Consider the following 23,495-nt stretch of genomic DNA (forward strand, 5'->3'; position numbering starts at 1 on the left):
TATACTTCTGGCAGACTTTTGACCTTTTAGGCTGAGGAATTTTTTTATATGGTAAGGCCTTATTTTGGTTTCTTTTATCTGCTGTCATGACCTCCAGTTTAATCTCTTTGGATCTTTTTGCTCTGCATTCTCACTTTGTTTTGTTTGCTGTGAGCTACCCATAGTGATACAAATTGGAATAAGTCAGGGATGTGGTTTGTCAAATTAAAATAAGTAAATAAATATGTACAAGTGTATGTGTGTATATATATATGTATGTATGTATGTATGTATGTATGTAAAAATAAGCATATAAACAAATCATCCCACAGCATTATGAGAAAGAGGTGCTCTTACATATTTCTCATACTTTATATTTGCTTGACTTGTGGCACACTTATTATTCATTCCTCTCTTTTCCTGAGTCAGTTCAGGACAACATGCCATGAATCCCAGTTCCCGCAGGCCAGTCAGTCCTCACAACAGTCCTGTGAGGTCGGTTAATTCAAAGGAACCACTGACCCAAGATCTCCCAGTAATGAGTTTCAGTGATCAGAATGGGTTCTAGCTCAAAGGTTCAAGTGAATTGCTTTATATGTTTCTACAACCATTATTACTTTTACTAAATGTATTTATATCCTGTCTTTCCTACAGTGAGCTCTAGGTACAGTTGGCCCTCTATATCCATGGATTCTTTATTTGTAAAATATATACACTCCAAAAAGCAAACCTTGCCATTTTATATAAGGGGCACCATTTTACTATGCTGTTGCATTTAATGGAACTTGAGCATCCATAGATATTTGGTACCCATGGGGGATCCTGGAACCAAAACCCAGTGGATACCAGCATATATTATATTTGAAGCCTATGTTAATATCCCAGATATTTTCTCTTCCCTTTTTTTCCTCTTCCATTTTAAAAAGAAAAATTGTGTGTCTGTTTTTGTTTTTTAAAAATCAGTACTACTGATTTCTACACATGTGAGTCATCGCTTGAGATTGTGGAGCACAAACGATGCACACAAGTTATGTGTGTACTGATGCAAAGCCAGTTTTGAGACTTGTGCATTTAATGGCACTTGAGCATCCACAGATTTTGGTATCCATGGGGTGGGGGTGGGGTCCTTGAACCAAACCCCAGTGGATAACAAGGGATCACTATATATGTTTAAGCTCATGTTCGTATCCCAGCTATTTTCTCTCCTGCTTTTTTCCTCTTCTATTTTTGAAAAGAAAACCTGTGTGTGTGTGTTTTTGGTTTTTTTTTTTTAAATCAGTATTAGTTGTTTCTACACATGCAAGTCATCGCTTGAGATTATGGAGCACAAATGATATGCACAAGGTATGTGTGTGTTGATGTGAAGCCAGTTTGGGGACTTGAGCATTTAATGGGACTTGAGCACACACAGATTTTGGAATCAATGGGGGATCCTGGAACTAAACTTCAGTGGATACCAAGGGAGCACTATATATATTTAAGCCCATATTCATATCCCAGTTATTTTCTCTTCTCCTTTTTTCCCTTTCCAATTTTGAAAAGAAAAATTTTATTTGCGTGTTTTTGTAAAAAAAAAATGAAACCAAACCAAACAGTACTAGCCGTTTCTACACATGTACCGGTAAGTCATCGCTTGCTATTGCAGTGCACAAACGATGCACAAAAGGTATTTTCAAATTGATGCAAAGCTGGTTTCCAAACTGTCCCAAAGACTTCCCAAAGCTGTGAGGGTGAAACCATGGAATTGGTGACCTCTTTTCTTTTCTTTTTTTAACAGCAGCTGGTTACAAGAGCAGGAACTGAACTGGAAATATTGAAGACTCACATTGTGTGCACAAGTGAATAGGGAAGCGGACAGGGAGAATGTGTGACTCGGGTGCGTGAGCAAGCGATTATGTGAGTGGGCAGTTAATGAGGTTGGCGAAGCACATGGGTAGCATACCCTCGGATGAACAGTCGGGCCGAGATGAATTCAGAGTCCGGCCAACTTCATTAGCAACCATCGCGATACATCCACGTAGCAGTGCAAGGGACTTCGTAAACACCAGGAAGAAGGTGGAGGTCTCCGTGCTGAATAACAAGAGAACTTGGACGTAAATTGGGATTATTATTACCTTTTTTCATTACACTAATTGCCACCGCAGGGTGGGTGGCAAGGGGACATTTTTGTCAGGAGTGCAGCCAGGAAGAGGCAGGTTAAAAACTCGGCTCCTTGTGCTTTGCATACTTGATAAAAATCACTCCCACAACACACAAAGTATTATTTATTTATTTTTTTAAAAAGCTGAGCATGGTTGCTAACTATGCCATCAGAGTAATCCTGGCGTTCTCCTCACATCCCTTTTTAAGTGGAGATGGCATGAATTAAGCCTGGGGCTTACTCCATTGAATGCATTTGTTCCTCCTGCCTTTCCTCTTTTTTTTCCTCTTTAATTTTATTTTTTGGCAGACTGTGATTTGAGTGCCTTATCACACATCTTCCTCATTAAAAAATGTGAAAACAGAGCAGAAAGGGACTTCCAAGTTATGGAGAGGATGCACTCTTGTACGGCAAAGACTTTGGCTGCATTCCACACACTGCAGAAGCAATCCGGTTTAGTGCCACTTTAACTGCCATGGTTCCACCACAACAAATTACAACTCACAGAAGTCCATAGCCTGGCGTCATGGCAGTTAAAGTGGTGTCAAACCGGATTATTTGTGCAGTGTGCATGCAGCCCTGGTCTCCTTAATACTGAGTGAGTTTCAAGCTAGAGGTTTTCACACTTTAGCTTTTTTCTATGATGATTAGATAGTGGCAGAATGTGGCATGAGGATATAAAAGAATAAAGTGATCTACAGTCTCTTACAGGTTGATCTAAAGAAGTGTGAATTCTTGCAGTGGGTTTTGTCAGATTTTGCCCATTGTTGCCCATTGTTCTTGGGTTTTGTCAGATTTTGCCCATTGTTGTTGCCTCTGTGTTTACTTGTTCCATTCTTTTGGGTAGGTTGTTTGTTGTGATTTCTTCATTCTTCAATAGATTTGGGCACAAGGGCTGCCTGTTGCATATGCAATGTGACAGGGACGTAGCCAGGACTTGGGGAAGGGGGGTCCAGACTAAGTGCCACCATTATAATGGGGCTTAGGTGCAGCAACGCGAACCATTCATTTTATCTAATGGAAGGGGGGGTCCGGACCCCAAGGACTCCCCCCCCTTGGCTACGTCCCTGACTGTGATAAGGTCAGGTCAAAGGTGCACAAGTATACCTGAGTTAACAAATCAAATGTGTTTCTGGGTTTTACCGGTTGAGTATCTCTTATCTGATATGCTTAAGATTTTGGAATTCTTTTTTGGATTTTGGAATATTTGCATATATAGAATGAGTTGATTAGAGATTGAGTCTAAATATAAACATGACATTCATTTACTCACAAGTCTACACCTTGTGAGTCCTAGTAGACAATAAGTTGAATGTGAGTCAACAGTGTGATGTAGCAGCTAAAAAAGCCAAAAAAGAGGAACTCTGGTGCCACAACAAACTACAGTTCAAGTCCCCAGAATTCCAAAACATTGAACCATGGCAGTTAAAAGTGGTGTCAAACCAGATTATTTCTACAGTGCAGATGCAACCAGAATGTCTCACTTGGACATCTAATGCTTAAGTCTCCCACTTACATAAGAGTATACGTCATTGAACTCAAAGGGGCTTACTTTTAAGTAACCGTATACTGGATTTGGTTATCAGATGTCAGTAGTCATGTCATCTCCTCCATTTCTGTAGCTTCACATGATTTCACTCGGTAGGGAAATGTCCCCATTTAGCAGCTAGTAGAGTGCTTGCCCATGAGGTGTAGTGGTTTGAGTGTTGGACAAGTGACTCTGGAGACCAGGGTTCGAATCGCCGCTCCCACTGGGTGACCTTGAGCAAGTCACACTCTCTCAGCCTTAGAGGATGGCAGTGGCAAACCCCCTCTGAATAAACTTGCCAAGGAACCCCAGTGATAGGTCCACCTTAGGGATGCCATAAGTCAGAAACATCTTGAAGGCACACGTCGACAATAACAGAGTGCTTGTCTATAGCCAGTTTCATTCTCCTAGTTACATGTCCTGAAGTCAAATGGAGACAGTAGTTTGGATATCTGTTTACTAGGTAAAATTCTCCTTCAGAGGTTTAGTGACCTTGCGGCACTGAGTGTGAATAATACATAGTCGTCGTTTGTTGTTTAACTCGCAATGTCAAGGTTACAGCCTTGCCACCGTGGCCTTCCCTGGGCAGCCCGCAGTACAATCAGTCTATTGTTTTAGTGTTATTGCTACAACATCCTGTTTGGTTATTTTATTAAGTTATGCACAGTACATTTTGCTGTTGGGTGGGTCTCTCCTTTTTTCTTCTCTTTTTTTTGGTTTGATGATAAAAGAGACCTTTTGAACATTGAGCAAGCCGGTACGATCGTTTTGTTGGAGGTTATTGAAGGCCAAAAAGTGTTGTGTGATAGATAGTACAATAAATCGAATCACATTGTTTAAAGTAGTGTTTCTCAGACTTTGGCTCTCCAGGTGCTATAGATTCAACTCCAAGAATTCTTAGCTATCAGCCATGTTGGCTGGGCTTCTGGGAGCTGAGATACTGTAGGTGGAGGAGCAATGTTTAGGGACCTCTGCTTCAAAGAATCCATGGGGTAAGGTTGGTTAAAGAGTTGGATCAGGAGTAGAAAGAGCCAGGTTCAAATCCTGCCTTAGCCAAGGATGACCAGGTGTCATAACCGCAAAGGAGAACAAGGCACCGCAAGGTGTAGAATGTTCAAAAACAATGTAGGACTTTGCAAAATAAAAGCTAAAAGCACTAATATAAATATCAGTTCATGCTCAGAATGAAAGAAATTGTGAAATTCCTCCTGGACAGATGGTGGAAATGTAAGACATGTCCTGGAAAAGGGGACTATCTGGTCACCCATTATGAGAAAGCTTGCTATGCCATCTTGGGCTACTCATTGTCCTAGGAAAGGACAATATACGTGTTGCTGTAGTCTTCTAGGAAGGGCATAATGAAAATGAAATGACAATAATTGTTGTTGTTGCATGCCTTTAACTTATTTCCAACTTATGGTGACCCTAAGACAAACCTATCATGGGATTTTCTTGGCAAGTTTCTTCAGAGGGTTTTTTGCCATTGCCATCCTTTGAGGCTGAGAGAGTGTGACTTGCCCAAGGTCACCCAGAGGTTTTACATGGCCAAGCTGGGATTTGAACCATCGTCTCCAGAGCTCAAACCGTTACACCACACTGGCCCACAGTGGCAATAAGAATGAAGAGTAATTCTATATTACATATTCATTGAGTTACTCCAGAATATAAAGATTATCTTGTCAAATCAATTCAGGAACTAAATCAGTTTCCTGTTTCCAACAATGATTAGCCAGATGAAGACACAGAAGTAGTCCAGATAGAAACATAAATGCCTTTCTCTTTTACCAAATACTTTAAGATATACTGGCCTGTTACAGACATCCAAAATAAAGCTGCTTCGAGACACAGTGGAGGTATGGCGTTTCAATGATGCATGCATCCTAAGAGTCCAGAAGCCACACCAAAGCCACACTCCAGTCCTTAGGGCTGGAGCGTGGCTTTGGTGGCGACTTCTGACTCTAGGATGCATGCATCATTGAAACGCCATACCCACTGTGACTCGAAGCAGCTTTATTTTGGCTGTCTGTAACAGCCATTGTCTCTAAAGAGGGTCTGTTTCTATAGGATGGATAGCTAGGGATGAAAAGCTTTCTTCATGGAATACAGCTCCCAGAAACCTCTTGGGATTATGGAATTTTGCCAAAAGTAATTTTTCCAAACCCGGAGCTCTTGAATGGTCTATCCATCTTGGATCATGTAGCAAATATTGCTGCATCTTGTGGCAAGGAATTCCATAAGTGAATTACACATGGCTATTTTTTATTGTAACGTACTCTGCCTGAGACTTGGCATTTTAAGATCAAGATTTTTTTTAATTTTTTTAAAAAAATGCAGCCACCTCCCTTTATGCCAAATACACAAAGCGTGCAAACCAGGAAAGGAAACATTTGTGAATGTGTGTTCCTTCTATCTTTATGGGACCTGTAGAGGCAGGTGTTGCGAAGGAGAAGAATGGGAAAAGCATGCAGTAGATTACGCAACGGAGGAGAAACACTGAAGGAAGAGATTTCAGTCAAACATCTCTCAGCCATTAAAGAGACACAAGTCTTACCATTCTTCAAATGCCCTTTTGCACACACGATCGCACAAAGGCTTGCTCGTACCTAGGTGTTCGACTCTTGTGCAGTGACTGACTGCAAACTTTGTAGAAGTTTGGAAATGCCCTGTTTTTGGTCTGCAGCTCCCAAAAACCCCAAGTAGTACAGTCAGCAATTGGCTAAGAATGTCACCCTTGCGTAATTTTTAACACATGCATGCTACAAATACACACATGTGTGCTTATTATTATTATTATATTTATTTTTATCCCATTTTTATCCCATGATTGGGACCCAAAGCAGCTTACAGTCTAAAAAACACAATTAAAAACTTTGAAAATTCGCAATTAAAATGGTTTTAAACTAGTACAGTATGAAAAAGATCGTTCGTTTAAAAATAGAACACATTTTTAAAATCACTTTAAAAAACATACACTTTAAAACAATACACCACCCCAGGACTTACTTTAAAAAAAAATTCATAGGCTCATATATTACATGAGGGACCTGTTCCAGGACCATTTGAGTAATATGCTTTTTTTTGTATAATCCATAGCACTATTTCTCTTACCTGAAATGAATGATAAAGCGTTCTCTCTAGCCATTTTCTAGATCCTCCAGCACAGCTCTGTGGTCAGCTTGCGGCAGAAGCATACCAAAGAATAGCACTAATAGACCTTGAAAATGCCTAGAGAGAATTTCTTTTTTTGGCGCATGGATGTGAACCCATGTTATACGAACTCGAGTAATGCACAGTCCTACTGTAAAGTGAAAATGCATAGCACTTCTCCCACTTTTTCAATTTTGATTAAAATGTCCCAGTTCCTCTTTACTCCTCCTCCTCCTCCTTCCTCTCTTTGTACTCAACTTTACTTCATTTTCTGCAAACTTGAGTTCAAGGTACAAAAGAAGTTTGCATTTCTTTTGGGGGAAGAGAAAAGGATGTCGAAAAATCTTTCTCTTCCCAGTAGATTCATGCAAAAGCAAACTGCTGCAGCTTCTCTTAGCCTGTGGCTTCTTCCCCATTAATAACTTTTCACATCTTCACCGCACTCTTGTCCTGGTTTTCATCTATGAAAAGATGGAGGGTGTTAGAAATGTGATTTTTTTTTTTTTTACAATGTCCTGTTATCAAAAAGATCAAAGGGAATGAGAAAAAGTTTTTTTTAACTACTTATAAAAATTATTATTAAAAAAATGAGATATTCCATTTGGGTAGGATCACACTCTAAAATTTACAGCATAAAAAGAAAAGGGAATGAGAGAAAGGGGGGAGCATACACTAGATTCTTGGTTACAAAATTCAGGGTAACAAAATTATTAAATGAAGTCACTAGTTATTCAAATTGATTCTATTTGCATGGTTTCTCTTTTTGGGCATCTCTGTTTTGGCAACCATGCTTTCACATAAGAAGTGATTGACAAAATAATAAATTTCATCGCTCTCCAGGGATCACCATTGTCACATCACAATTTATTTGCAAAGTTTTCCATGCAGTCAGTCTGCACCGGAGTACCAGACAGATTGCTTTAGTAATAAGACACGGTTTCCAGACTCTTACTTTTAAGTATAAGATGTCAGAAAGAACGATCTAATTTTTCTTCTTTTACTTCCAGCTTTTTTTCTTGTTTTTATCCTGCCTGTTACTGCCCACGGCAAATAGAGTCCCAAGAGAGGACAGAAAAACACTTTATGGGTCTGGGAGGCAATTAAAACACGGCCAGTTTATATTGACTGAATAATGCTGAGATAGTGTCTGTTAAAGGGAAAAAAGCAGACAGTTTAAGAAAAACTGAAATATTTTTAGCAGTTTACAAAGCTGTTTAAAAGGCTGGAAAGAAGAGAGGAAATGCAACATCCTTCCTTCATGAAGAGGGGTTTGAGGTTTTATATGCCTTGCGTTTAATTTCTTTCTTTTTGCATCTTTTTTCCACCTGCCAGTAAAACCAGATGCCCATCTTCATAATACTGGTCTGCCCTGTAGCTGTCTGGAAGCGATGCCCTCATTTGACACCCAGGGCTTGCTTGAAAATTTTGTTTTAGCTAGTTGTCTTGGTTGTAGCTTGTGCTGTGCTGAGATCACCTTTTCCTCTTTGATTTCTCTGCTAAGCAGTTGCAATGGCCAGCAGAAGGACCTTGTGATGCTATGGTCATTTTTTAAAAATGTTGCTGTGTGTTTAGTAGAGAAATCTAGCCAAAGTACAGTTCTACATTTGTGGCTTTGACTTTTGCAGCTTTGATTATTTGTGAATTTGATTAATAAGTTCTCTCTAGGAATCTCCTCCAGCGCAACACTGCCGGAAGCTGACCATAGATTTGTACTGGAAGACCTAGAGATTACTGGAGAAAACACATCTTTAGTTATTTGTAGGTCCTTCAGCATGATTGTACGGTCAACTTCTGGCAGATATTGTTCATAGAATTACGCTGGAGAACCTAGGCCTGATTCCCACTACCTTTTAAACTGGACCTTAAATCGGTTTAAACCGGTTCAAATGACCCTGAACAAATCTTGCCAAGAAACCCCAATGATAGGTTCAGCTTAGGGTTGCCATAAATCAGAAAAACCTTGAAGGCACACCACAATGACAAAAACAACAACAACCTATCAAAGGGTTTTCTTGGCAAGATTTGTTCAGAGGAGGTTTTCCACAGCCTTTGTCAGAGGATGAGAGTGTGTGACATGTCCAAGATCATTCAGTGGGTTTACATGGCTGAACAGGTATTTGAACCCTGGTCTCCTGGAGTCCAAATCAAACGCTCATACCACTACACCAGGCTGGATCTCTCAAGCTAGTTGTCCTGAACTGCACCACCTAATTGCTTATCTTGTACAATCTGCCTAGGTAATTGCTTTTACAAGCAAGCAAGGCAGGGCACACCCCTCCTTGCCTGGGAGTTGGAGGTACCTAAAATTAGGCTTTCATCCAAAAGATAAATCACTTCTCTTTTATCCAGTCACCCCATCACCATGTGGTTCATCCTTCGTTTACTATTTGCATGTACAAATGTTGTAGGGAGGTCAGTGGAATAAAAGGAGTTGGGCAAGGGACCTCGTGTTCTGGGATGACAAGGATATCAGGTTGGTTGATGCAGATCCGGCAGCTGCATGACTAGCAGTGGCAGTCACAGTGACCTCTCTAGATTTTCCTTTGGGGAGGAAACTTATTATTTAAAGCTTTGGTTCGATTCAGAAAGCTGGAGTCAACTGATTTGAGGGAAGAGCTCTACAAATACAGCAGCACAGATATGTAGCTCTTTATTCAGATGTAATTTGCAATTCTTGCCTCCTGGCCTCAGACCAAATTACATGTTCAAATGTTCCCCGATCCACTTCCCTGCTAATAAATAAAATGGAATAAAAATAATTTTACACCCGAAAACTAAAAGTTGATGCAAGAATGATAGCCTAGCATAGGAAGAACCTTCTGACAGTGAGAGATGTTCAGTGGAATAGACCAGTGCTTCTTAGGCTGTCTGATGTCCAGGACAGCAGTATTTTTTCTCAATGTGCCAGGGACTGGTCCTTGTACCCATTGGCTACTACTTTCTTTATTTTCTGGTAATTCTCCATAGACCAGCAGCCGATGGCTCATGGACCAGCACTGGTCCAGAGACGACTACTTCAAGTAGCACTGGAATAGAAGGTACTAGGTTCCTCTTTGCTGGAGGTTTTTAAACCATGCTTGGATGGCCACTTGTCAAGGATGCTTTAGCTATGGATATAGCTTTAGCAGAAGAAGAATAGAAGAAGATAAAGTCCCACTATGTGTTATGTGATGGTCCAGAAACTTCTATTTCCTAAAGAGCCCAACACGTTTCAGCCTTCTCACCAATTGGCCTTCTTCAGGGACTATTATAAAATAAACAAAAACACATTTACTACAATTGGGGTATTGAGACAACACATAAATCACCTCTAAAAACATACTTTTTAAAAAAATTTAAATAGTATCTCTTATCAGAAATTTCTGGAGTCACAGTCTGCACTCTCAATCAAGTGGACCTTCTGAGTATTAGAAGGCAGGAAATAGGTCTACCAATGGGTTCATGTTTATGGATATTTTGAAATGGCTTCATCAAAGAAAACCAATGAGATGATATATGATGCAATCTGTCTAGTATTAAGTTTTAAGTTTCAAAGTCCATTCTCCCTCTTTCTTCTTTAAACAATTCTCATTTTTATAATTTATCATGTCCAATACCTAAAAACATATATCACTTGCTGAATGTTTCATTTGTTCAAAATGACTAATGAGAGGTGCCCCTATAAAGATGTTCTGCTATTCTTTGCTTCATAGATCTTTATGTTCTTCCGAAACATAATTTCTTACATTTACACTGGATGGCATAAATTACAAAAGTGTTGTTATAACTACTGAATTGGGACAGATTATACCACTTTTGGATTACAAAATTGTTAAAGAAGCATGAGTGTGGGTTAGACTAGATCAGTGGTCCCTGAGCTATTGACTGCCAGTCCCTGACAAGATTTCAAGAGAGAAAGAAATAGTTGTACCCACTGGACACAAATATAGTCCTTGGCCCATTGGAAAAAAATAATTGCCAGTCTCCCACATTAGTTAGCTTGAGAATCATTGAACTAGGTGACCCCTGGGGTCCATTCCAATTGAACTGTGATTCTCCCTGTATTGGTGTTTTTCTGTGTGGAGCTTTAATAATGGCCGTGCAAACATATCAGTTGCCATCTGCCACTTGGCCCTACAAACATGAGCAAACTTGTTCCGCTGGATGCCACTAAAAGTACAAACTGCTTCTTCTCCCAGTATTAATAAGAAGGTAGCTTTTTCTTAATGTAACTGCTTGTCATCTTCTTTGCCCTTGGCACATAAAAAGCCCAGAAACCCAAAGATCATTGTGAAAATGGCTTTTGAACAAGGTCACCAGCTCCATTGCTTTATCTCATGATCTCCAGTACTTGCTCACAGGACGATCTGCAGAGGTGGAGATTGCATTCACCCACAAATAAACACATGAGTTTCAGCTCAGAGGGAAACACTGGACTATGGTCTGGGATGTTGTTTCTCGCCAGGAGATGTTTCAACATGAGAAGCAGCATGCTTTGAACATCTCTGGAGACCAGAGTTTGAATCCCTGCTCAGCCATGGAAAACCACTGGGTGACTTTGGGCATGTCACACTCCCTTAGCTGCAGCAAAGGCCATGGCAAACCCTCTCTGAACAAATCTTGCCAGGAAAATCCTGGTATAGGTTCACCTTAGAGTCACCATAAGTCAGATATGACTTGAAGGAACACAACAACAGCAACAAAGATGTTTGAACAGAGTTTGGATGGCCATCTGTCCACGATGCTTTAGTTGCCGATTTCTGCACTGGTGGGGTTGGATCCAACTCTACAATTGGATGATTCTGTCATTCTTCCTGTCCTGCTATTTTTCTCCATGCATATTTAGAGAGGGACATGCCATTACAGTTGTAAAGCGCTTAGACACTGCTAGTTCAGTATGAAGCGGTATATAAATGAAGCTGTTTGTTTTGGCACCCCCGTGTGATCTGGCTACAACTTGGTGCTTCATGATGAGCTTCTCACCTATCATTACAGGGTACTTTGCCTAAAATGGCAGGATGGATGAAGTCTTTGTTGATGAAGAAAGATGTGTGTGTATCTTGAAGTGCCTAAACATGGTGTTGGGGTGCTGAGGGAGGAGAGATCTTCTCTTCAATGGAGACCTCCCTTGTCAGCAAAAGGGAAGAGGAGGAAGCAGGTAGATTCTGATTGAGATCTTTGAGCCAGAAGCTCCTTCTGGTTTTGTTCCAGAGCTTGGATCATTCATTCATTCATGGTTTTTGTTTATTTGCATTTTATTTATTTGTGTACCAGAATCCTCAAGGTAAAAGTTACTTTTTTTGAACTTAAGTGCCCATAATTCCTCAGGGAGTTGTGTGGGCTATAGGCTCCCCCCCCCCCAAGTTTAGGAAAGGTATTTTTTCAACTGTGCAGTACTTCCAAACTCCATGAACCATAAGTTCCTTATATCTGTATTTCTTTCGGCTATAACTCTCAAATTGTGTGGGCCACAGGTTCCTTTTTGTCTTTTTCTTCCAGAGATTGGGAAAGCTCCTTTTTTTTTGGATTATAACTCCCAGATTGCATGGGTCATAAGTGTTGAGGACTTCCTCCCCCAGAGCTTGAGAAAGTTCCTTTTTTGGGCTACAAGCATCTTGAATATAACTAGCCAATTCGTCTGGGAGATTCTCAGAGTTGTTCTCCAAAACACTAACTTTCTTTTGCTCTGGACTTTTCTTTCCTTCCTTTTTGTTGCTGCTGCAGTGTCTCTCCAAGTCATTTTGGACTTAAGGAAAACCTATCAGGGTGTTTTCTTGGCATATTTCTTCAGAGGGGGTTTGCCATTGCCATCCTCTGAGACTGAGAGAGTGTGGGTTTAAAAGCATCTTTAGTGGGATATAAATTTCGGCACGTATGGAGTGAATGAAACTAACCTTCCCCCTGCCTGCCTGCCTGCCTGCCTTTTCAGAGCTCCAAATATCCTCTTACTCCACACACATATTTTAAATCTGTCTGTGGAGAATGGTTTGGAGTTTATAAACACTAAGTGGAGAAGGAGTAAAGCCATCTCTACCTTCTTTTGCCACAGAAAATTCCCTACCTTTTCTCAGCTGCTTTTCATTTAAAAAATACCTAGAGTCAGAGATGCATTACTTTACATGGCTGCTTAGCCCTCCAAAAGATGCAGTTCTGCAGGTATATATTGCAGATCTGGACCTTGGAGTTCAGATCTCACATTATATCATTGCAAACAAAGGCTGCATCTACGCTGTAGAAATAATGCATTTTGACACCACTTTGCCATGGCTACATCCCACAGACTCTTGGGATTTGTAGCTTTGGGAGGCACCAGCCATCTTTGGCAGAGAAGGCTAAAGACCTTGTAAAACTACTGATCCCAGGATTCTATAGGATGGAGCCACAGCACTTAAAGTGTCAAACGGTATCATTTCTACAGTGCAGATGCACCCAGTGTGATGAAGCAAGGGAGTGGTTTGCCACTGGAAAGTAATGAGAGCTTGTGGGGAGATGCTTACATTTTCCTCCTGCAAGCACCCAACCTCAGCTAGGAATCCCCACTCAGCCACAGAAACCCACTGGGTGACCTTGGGAAAGTCACACTCTCTCAGCCTCAAAGGAAGGCAAAGGCAAACACTTCTGAAGAAATCTTGCCAAGAAAACCCTATGATAGGGTCACCTTAGTGTCACCATAAGCTGGAAATGATTTAAAGGCATGCAACGACAACAACATGACCCTATGCTATGTTATCATGCTGAGCAGAGGAAGAATTCTGGATTACAGTGGCCATGCTGGATGGGGATAGTCCAAAAAAGTAACTTCCTCAGGCTGTGATACAGATTCCAATGGACTGAATTGCTGGGCCATGGTTACATTTTGATTTAAAAGTCCTTTTCTTTGTTCCCCAGCATAATCTCTGTGTCTCCCCATCATAAGTCCTATTCTAGTGTCTCCTGTTAGGGGCACCTTTCATTCCATTTGACTTAGTGACCAGTTGCTTTCCTGACTCTCATTCATTTTTTGCATATAATCAGTGGGTAGCTGGCCTTCCTCTGCCAAGTCATCCTGCCCGTCTCATGACTCAGGCATTCATTCCTGGAAGCTTCTCTCTTAACCTCTTTGGCTTCCCCTTCCTCTTTGTTGCAACACCCATCTTTTCCTAGAACACTGTTTTCCACATACCATGCTAACCCTGAATAAATAAGGAATGGAGCCAAGGAGAAAAGAACATGTGGCCAGCACAACGACAGAATTGTAGAGAGCACCAGAGTACAGTGTTCCCTCCTTATTCACTTTTTTTTATCTATGGATGCTTCAATTGAAGCATCCATGGCTTGAAAATATTTTTTAAAATTCCAAAAAGTAAACCTTGATTTGCCCTTTTATATAAGGGCCAACATATTACTATGTCATCGTATTTAATAGGACTTGAGCATCCACAGATTTTGGTATCAACAGGGGGTCCTAGAACCAAACCCCAGCGGCCCACTGTAGCTTTGCCATATTTATGCAACTGTTGTTTGCTGGAGGTTCTCCTGAGTCTCAGCTTGATTTCAAATGCAGGAGTATTACCCCATACTTGTTTATTGGGGACTCGGTATTATGGTTGCTTAAAAAGTATGATTCATCATCATTTTCTCAAAGTCACAGGGATAAGAAATACAATTTCTATTTTCTGCACTCAAACATACAGTGGGCCCTTGGTGTCCTCTGCGGTTTTATCCAGTGCCATTATATACAGTGACTTCGTGAAATGCTTGCCCCTTCTATAAAATGACAAAATCAGGACTTGCTTTTTGGAATGTATGTATTTTAAAAATATTTCAAGCTGTTGATGCTTGAATCCGTGGATATGGAGGACTGACTGTACAAGCAGGCTCATAGATGGTTCCTAGCAATGTGCAGGACCTTGCCTGAGATGGTGTTACCCAAACTTTTTTGCCACCTTCAAAACTCTTCTGAGGTTTATCCATGTAGAAACTTTCAAATTCATTTTAACTCTTACCATATACAACATTTGGACTGTTGCCACATTGCATAATTAAAGTAATTTGACACCGCTTTAACGGTCAGGGTGCCATCCTGTGGAATCCTGGATTTGTAGTTTGTTGTGGCACCAGAGCTCTCTGACAGAGAAGGCTAAATATCTCACAAAACTACAAATTCCAGAATTCTGTAGGATTGAGCATGACTGTTAAAATGGTGTCAAGCTGCATTAATTCTGCAGTGTAGATGCAGTCATGAAAAATTGAAATGGTATAGACACATGAATTATATCTTGCTTGCTTCCTTTCAAGAGATGTCCAAAATTGTTGAAACCTTAACTGGGGAAATAATTTTAGTGGCTGCTGCTTATTGTTTTCAAGCACATAACTCTGGGGGACACACCGATCTTGTCTGATTTTGGAATCTGAGCAGGGTCAGGGCTGGTTGGTACTTGGATGGGAGACTACCAGAGAATAATGCCAGCTAAGGCTAGGAAAGAATCTTGTCTGATGCTAAGGAGTAGAGAATACAGTACTGGGCTAAATGGACCAAGGGCCTGCTTCAATGCAAGGCAGTATCCAACATAGGCAGACCATATATTACATGTGGGATCCATTTTGGGATCCTTCGCATAATATGATTTTCATGTAAAATATGGAACCCTATTTTTCTTACCTAAAATAAACAATGAAGTCCTCCAGCTCAATTTGTATGTATGCTTCCTGATGTGGACCACAGAGTCATGGTGGATTACCTACAAATGCCTAGAGAAGTGTTCTCTCTAGGATAGAATCATAGAATCATACGGTTGGAAGAGACCACAAGGGCCATCCAGTCCAACCCCCTGCCATGCAGGAACTGCCAATCAAAGCATCCCCGACAGATGTCCATCAAGCCTCTGTTTAAAGACCTCTAAGGAAGGAGACTCCACTACACTCCAAGAGAGTTTGCTCCACTGTCGAACAGCCCTTACTGTCAGAAAGTTCCTCCTAATGTTGAGGTGGAATCTCTTTTCCTGTACCTTGCATCCATTGTTCTGGGTCCTGTTCTCTGGAGCAGCAGAAAACAAGCTTGCTCCCTCCTCAATATGACATCCCTTCAAATATCTAAACAGAGCTATCATATCACCTCTTAACCTTCTCTTCTCCAGGCTAAACATCACCAGCTCCCTAAGTGTCTCCTCATAGGGCATGGTTTCCAGGCCCTTCACCATTTTATTAGCCCTCCTTTGGACACACTCCAGTTTCTCAATGTCCTTTTTGAATTGTGGTGCCCAGAACTGGACACAGTATTCCAGGTGGGACCTGACCAAAGCAGAATACAGTGACACTATTACTTCCCGTGATTTAGACACTATACTTTTATTGATGCAGCCTAAAATTGCATTGCCCTTTTTAGATGCCGCATCGCACTGTTCTCATGTTCAACTTGTGGTCTACTTGGGCCCTATTCACACTAAAGAAATAACCCATGTTATTTCATGGATTTGCCATGATCAAATCTCTCCATGGCATTTTATCCCAGATTCCCATTTACTTACACAAATGCCATGGAGAGATTCGATCCTGGCAGTCACAGCAGTGGGGGCAGATGAGGAGGAAGAAAAGGAGGAAGAGTGCAAGCAGAGGAAGGCTGATCCTCTGTTTGGAGGAGGCAGAGAGGGAGGAAGAGGAGGAAGGATGTGATGGGGGAGAGGAAGAGGAGAAGGACCCGATCGGAGGAGGCAGGGAGGGAGGAAGATGGGCTCTGAATGGGATCAATCTGTATATTCCCACTGGCGGCTCCTGCAAAAAAAACAACAGTTCTTTTAAAAAGAACCTCTGATTTCCCCGTTTTAAAAATCCCGGGTTAAGGGGGATTTGCACCGCCCGCCCCCAAACGGGTCAGGAAAACCTGGCACAAGTGTGAACACCCCCAATTTACACCGATTTGGAAACCAGGTTATTTTTCAGTGTGAATGGGTCACTGGACTCTCAGATCCCTTTCACACGTAGTCTACTTAAGCCAGGTGTCACCCATCCTATATCTGTGCATTTCATTTTTCCTCCCTAAGTACAGTACCTTACATTTCTCCCTGTTGAAGTTCATTTTGTTAGCTTTGGCCCAGGTTTCTAGTCTATTCAGATCATTTTGAATTTTGATCCTGTCCTCTGGGGTATTAGCTATTCCTCCTAATTTGGTGTCATCTGCAAATTTGATGAGTATGCCCCCAATTCTGTCATCCAGGTCATTGATAAAGATGTTGAATAGCACTGGGCCCAGGACAGAGCCCTGTGGGACCCCACTGGTCACTTCCCTCCAGGATGAAAAGCAGCTGTTGTTGAGCACCCTTTGAGTTCAGCTGGTCAACAAATTACAAATCCATATAACAGTCACCTTGTCTAGCCCACATTTTACAAGCTTCTTTGTAAGAATGTCATGGGGAACCTTGTCAAAGGCCTTATTGAAATCAAGATATACAATATCCACAGCATTCCCTTCATCTACCAAGCTGGTTATCAAAAAAGGAGATAAGATTTGTCTGGCATGACTTCTTTTTCTGAAACCCATGTTGACTTTTTGTGATTCTTTGAAGATGCCAGGCACAGATGCTGGCAAAACGTCAGGAAGAAACTCTGCTAGAACATGGCCACATAGCCTGAAAAACCCACAAAAAACTATGGAAGCCGGCCATGAAAACCTTCGACTTCAGATTATGGAAATGCCTTCTAGATGTTCACAGACTCTCAGTTTAATGATCTGCTTTAGAATCTTTCCTGGTATAGATATCAGACTAACTGGACAATAATTGTTGGGATACTCTTTTTTCCCCTTTTTGAAGATGGGGACAACGTTTGCCCTCCTCCAGCCTGCTGGGACTTCTCCTGTTCTCCAGGAGTTCTCAAAGATTATTGCCAATGGCTCCGACATTACATTTGCCATTTCTTTTAATACTCTTGGATGTAGTTCATCTGGTCCTGGAGACTTATGTTCATTTAGATTAACAAGGTGTTCCTGTACTATCTCTTTACTTATTCTGGTAATAAGAAATCTCTCAGTCCTCCAGTGCTACTTTATGGTAGAAGCATATCACAGAATCAGCAAGGGGGAGAGGAGAGGAGAGGAGAGGAGGGGGCAGAATTATTCTCTCCCCAGTAGATTCAGGCAAAAGCAAACTTCTGCAGCCTCTCCTAGCATCTATGTTCTTACTGAGAAATATCTTTTTGCCATCTTGACCACACTCTGGCATTACCTGGCCACACATGTCCTACTTTTCATTTACAAAATGTTGGAGGATATAATATATATACATCTTTCTTTCACCAAACGGAATTTAGGGTGCTGTGCTCCTCCCCTAGAATTCTCTCAACATCGCCACACTTAAGTGTAATTGCAGAGCTCAAGTCTGAATCATCATTATCAGGGACACGGTGTTCTCTGTGCAGATTTGTAGTTAATTAGCAAAGGTGTGGTTGCTCCCCTTTTGTCTCCGTTGCTCGCTGCAGCTTGTTCCATGGCTGCTACATCCCCGGAGTCCAGAAAGATTTGCACAATGGTGGCCAAATAATAGCAAGGTCTGCTCTTGGTTTTAGCCCGAACTTGTAAAGGGGATAGCTAAGAGATAGGACCCAGCACTTTGGGTAGATGTTTCAAAGTTCACGCTGAAACCCAGAGTGGAGTGACTGCCTCACCAAGATGGGAGCTACCAACTGTCCCTGATTTTCAGAACGGGAAGCTAAACAAAAGGGCAGGAATTGTGAGCAGAGGTGTCAGTTCAACTACAGTATTGGCATTCCTAATACATGGCATGCTGCTAAGAATCTTATCAGCTTTTTAAAAAACAAGTTTCTGGCCCCTTAAGCTTTCAAAGGCTGTAAGCCAGAGGTCCTGAAATCTCAGTGCTGAATAGGTTAAAATGCTTTGCCATGTCCTTGATGCCTTGCAGAGATTTTTCATTGCACTCCAGAAGGATAAGCAGAAACAGGTGAAACTCCTTAAAAGTAATAAAAATGCAGATTAATGCAAAACCATCTTGGAAATATGCGGTGCAGTATAGATTTGAAAAGACAGGAATGACAGCCCTCCCCAAGGGAGAAGCAAATTCTTATCAGAGGAGATGGAGGCTTCTCTTTGAACCCTTTTTGCAATACATCTTGGGCAACATATGTTTTTAAAAATGGCTCTGTTCTGCTCGTTGAAACTGAATTTCATGAGAACAAAAACAACAAGTGACCTGGGTTTGTAGGAAATCAGTATGTGCCACGGGAGCAAATGGCGTCGTTTCCCCAAGCTTTGCATAGCTCTTATTTGTCTTCTCTCTTGTCTTTAAGACCTACTGTGCCAAAATTATTCTGCTGCCACTCAGTGGTGCATTAAGAAATTTTGGCATGCTGTATCTGCAACCCCAAGGACATTCCCAAAAAATGCAGGTGGCTGTGTTGATCTGAAACAGTTGATCTCTGCCAGAATTAAGTCTTTTGTAAAGCTAATGGATCTTGCCAACTCACACTCAGGCCATTTCAAAATTACATTACATTGTGGCGGGAGAAATCCATTACTGTTCTAGCTACTGTAGTCATTGCAGCTAAACCTAGAGAAAACAAAGGGTCTTACGCTGTAGTAATAATGCAGTTGACACCGCTTTATCTGCGTGGTGCTCATCCTACCAGAATCCTGGATTTGTAATTTGCTAGGGCGCCCACACTCTTTGGCAGAAAAGCTAAGACCTTGTAACAGTTACAATCCGGATTTGATGGAGCTACAGCACTTAAAACTATTATTTATACCGTGCAGATGCACCCAGGGATGTCTGAGGAAGGCAGCAGTTGTTGGTATAGTCCTTGCTGACTGAAAAATCCTGAGGTTTCAGCTATGCAAGCCCTGGCTTCCATTACCCCACTGCTGCTATCGCTGCTGGGCAGAGAGCTCAATGGGAGAAAATACAAATCACAGCATACCAATGGAGAGAGTACACAGCTTTGGACAGCATACAAAGTGATTTACAAATATTTTTCTCAAGAAGTCCTAACCTTAAATCAGAGCTTGGAAGTGGTTATGTAGTGATGTAGACTTAAGTCAATTGACTTGGACTTAAGTTGGATTTCTTTTAAAAGTTTCTGCATTCTCAGAATAATTATATTGCATTTTAATGCAAACGTCTTTTGCTTGCACACTTCAAAGCTTGAGGACTAGCAACTCATTTTAAAAAAAACCCTGTGAAGCAGGTAATGCTGAGAGAGAGAGAGAAAGAATGAATGGCCCAAGGATACCTAAAGGACTTCATACCTGAGTGCAGATTAAGACCTAGATATCCCCAGGTCTCTCCATTGTTCTAACTACAGTTGTCCCTCCACATCTGTGGCTTTGACTTTTGCAGCTTTGATTATTCACAGATTTGATTAAGATGTCCTCTCTAGTAATCTCCAGGTCCTCCAGTGCGACTCTGTCAGAAGTTAACCATGGAATCACACTGCAGGAGACCTAGAGGTTCTTAGAGAAAACACTTCTCTGGGCACTTGTAGGTCCTCCAGCATGAACTTGTGGTCAAATTCCAGTGGATGTTGACCACAGAGATGTGCTGGAGGACCTAGAGATTCCTGGAGAGGTGTTGTCTCAGCTAAGTATGTATATACTGTAATTTTATTTTGTATTGTTGTATTCTTTTGTTTTGTACACCGCTTTGATCAATGCGGAAAAGCGGTATAGAAATAAATTTTATTATTATTATTATTTATTAAGAAAATAGTGGGGTTTTTTTATTTGCGTTTTTTCCACTTTCACAGGGATCCTGTGCCCCTAATCCCAGCAAATGTGGAGGGCCCTGTACTACACTGTGCAGTCCTGTGCTAAAGGCACCTTCTTCTCTCTGGGATTTGCAGACTAGCATGTCTGCTGACTCTCCGCTGCTGTTGCTGACTGCCGCTGGCACCCAAATCAGCCCAATTAGCAAAACCTTCTCCATGTTCCTTCTCTTTTTCTCTCTCTCTCTTCAGAACATCACAGTGCACAACTCATGAGCCTTTCAGAACTTGGATGCTAATTAAGCGTCTCTTAGAAATAATGACAAGTCCCAAAGATGTCAAGTCTTTGCTGCCATTGATTGGAAGCCCTTTCCTTGGGTTTGTACATCTATAAAGGTCTGTGGGCTCAATTCAGCATCAAAGCCCCCCGCGAAAGCAATGCCCGTGAAGGACCCATGCGCCAGCAATCACTTTGACCAGGGAGTAGTAAGGGAAATGTTGCCCCTTTTGTGCGCTTACAGAGAGACCTGCATGGTTCAGCGAGCTCTGGTGATTTTTAATGGGCCTTCTCATCTCTCATTGCCAAATATCCCCTGGCCTGGACTTGAAGCTGGTTCCTCTGGTTTTGGCTGCACATTGACTCAGAGAATCTCAATTTCTTGTGATGCAGATGGTTGTTGTTGTTCTCTTTCAAGCCATTTCCAGCTACCAAAGGGTTTTCTTATAAGATTTGTTCAGAGGGGGTTCTGAAGTTGAGAGAGTGTGATTTGTTCACAGTTACTCAGTGGGTTTCCATGGCTGAGTGGGGATTCGAACCCAGGTCTCCCAGAGTCCTAGTCCAGCACCTAAATCACTGGTTGTCATTCATTGGGGAATCTGCTCCAGGTTTTCTTCTGATCTAAGTTGAAAGACAGCATGGTGTAGTGGTTTGAGTGTTGGACTGTGACTCTGATGACCCAGGTTCACTTCCCCACTCAGCCATGAAACCCACTGGGTGACCTTGGACAAGTCACACTCTCTCAGCCTCAGGAGAAAGCAATGGTAAACTTCCACTGTAGAAACTTTCCAAGAAAAATCCACGATCACTCCTTAGGGTCACCATAATTCAGAAACAACTTGAATGGAATTTTTTTCAAAAGAAAGGACAGCAAGGAGGGAGCCATCTTAGCTTTCCTAGGGAGGGAATGCCAAAGCCTGGGAGCAGCCACCAAGAGGGTCCTGTCCTGCATTCCTATGAAAGATGCTTGGGAAAGTGGTGGGACAGAGAGAAGGACATCCCCAGAACTCTTAGAGTTTGGTCAGGTTCAAATAAGAAGATATGGTCCTCTGACTATTATATTGTATTGAACTGTGTTTCTAATTTGGATCAGTGTTTTCTCCATTATTTATAAATAACAAAATTATCACACACGCAGTGCGGCTCATTAAGTACTGCATATACTCATGTATAGTCAAAAAATTGACCCCAAAAAAACAGAATTGACTTATCCATGGGTCAATGTAACTTCTGTACTTTAACTCTTATTTTTTTAAAAACAACCATCCTTTAGTGAAAGGTAAGAGCACAATCTGTCGTAAAAACACTGACCATCCTCTACTCTCTCATTCATCCAACCTTTAGTGTGAGCACAGTTATACTTGCTGGAATTTTGTAACTTATTTGGCATTGTTTTCCTTTGTTTCATCCTTTAGATATTTTGTTGCACATCTCTAGGTTTTACCCTCAACCTATCCACAGTCATATCAAAATGTACAATTTGCCCCCAAAACCTGCTCACAACTTGTATACGAGGTTGACTTATAGTTAAGTATATACGGTATATTTGACACTCTGTTCGCAGAATGATTTGGCACCCACCACAGAATGGCACTAAAGAATCCCAGAAATGTGTGGGAGAAAGAACAGATATCTTATGCCACATTAGCCTTTCAGTTGGCAGTGCATGCCAGTGGCACTGAAGAACAGGCTGTGCCAGTCAATGCCTGTTTGCCTTTCACACCCACCTCTAGCAAACAATGCTGTTTTGCTCAGACTTACAGGTGTGGTAGGAAAAGAAGGACCATGTAACTCAGTCCATCCGGGAGTCACGCCTAAAGTTCTGCCCATTTGCACAGCCAAATCCTGGGTGGCTGTTTCAAGGAATCCAAACCAAGAAGCTGCAAAGTCATCTTGGAATAGGATTTCCTAAAGTCTTTCTCCCACCTTTCAGCAATTATTTATAGACCCAGTGAGCATTAGCATACAGTTGTCTGGCTTGTTCCATAGTTCAATACAAAAGCTCAGGATTGGCGGAGGGCTTGTATTTCTCAAGGCTGGATTTTGGTGGTTGGGGGGCTTAGTTCCTGAAATAAGCCCTCTTTTCAGCACATGCATGAGCTATTCTAGAAATGACAGCACAGAAATTAATCAGTTAATTTAATCAAATATCAAACTACGATAGTAGCACAAAAATCTGCATGTGCAAACTGATTTTCAGATTAACTGAGACTAATATCCTAGCAAGAGCCAGCGTGGCTTGAGTGTAGGATTACAACTCCAGAGACCAGGAATTAATTGCCAGTTCAGCCATAAAACCCACTGGGTGGCCTTGGGCAAGTCACATACTCTCAGCCTCGGGGAAGGCTATGGCAAACCTCTGAACAAATCTTGCCAAGAAAACCCCATGATAGGTTCACCTTGGGATCTCCATAAAATGGAAATGACTTGAAGGCACATAACAACTTCCCATCACCCATGCATTTTTACTCAAACAACATGGATGATGATGGAAACATCAGGAGATTCAGGAAGTGATTGGGGAAGAAGGGGGAAGAAGCTACGCCTTTTTTTCCTTCATCACTTAATCCCTGGCCAGTGAGGAGCATGGAGCATTTGCATCAGCTGGCCCATTGATAATCCAGGCCTGTTTCCTTGCAAGGCTGTCCATGCATATATCCTCTTTGCCAAGCAGGTCTTTGAGAGCTGCATCTCTGCTATTACTGTTGTCTATTTTTTAAAAAAAACTGGCCAAGATCTTGAACTGAACACAAGGCTAC

General features: G+C 41.6%; 1 long non-coding RNA gene across 4 annotated transcripts in view; it reads left to right on the forward strand.

The window, feature by feature from the left end:
- The window catches only part of LOC121931472, a 155,936-nt gene that overhangs the window by 117,554 nt on the left and 14,887 nt on the right, over window positions 1–23,495 (forward strand). Inside the window, exon 5 of one of the 4 annotated variants that reach the window (XR_006104142.1) lies at window positions 1,757–2,072. The exons of 1 other annotated variant lie outside the window; for it this stretch is intronic. This is a non-coding gene — a long non-coding RNA (uncharacterized LOC121931472). Of the gene's footprint in view, window positions 1–1,756; window positions 5,461–23,495 lie in introns of those variants that run through there. 2 more of the 4 variants (XR_006104141.1, XR_006104139.1) reach the window with 2 other exon arrangements.

The sequence above is a fragment of the Sceloporus undulatus genome, chromosome 5, assembly GCF_019175285.1.
Source record: "Sceloporus undulatus isolate JIND9_A2432 ecotype Alabama chromosome 5, SceUnd_v1.1, whole genome shotgun sequence".
NCBI lineage: Eukaryota > Metazoa > Chordata > Lepidosauria > Squamata > Phrynosomatidae > Sceloporus > Sceloporus undulatus.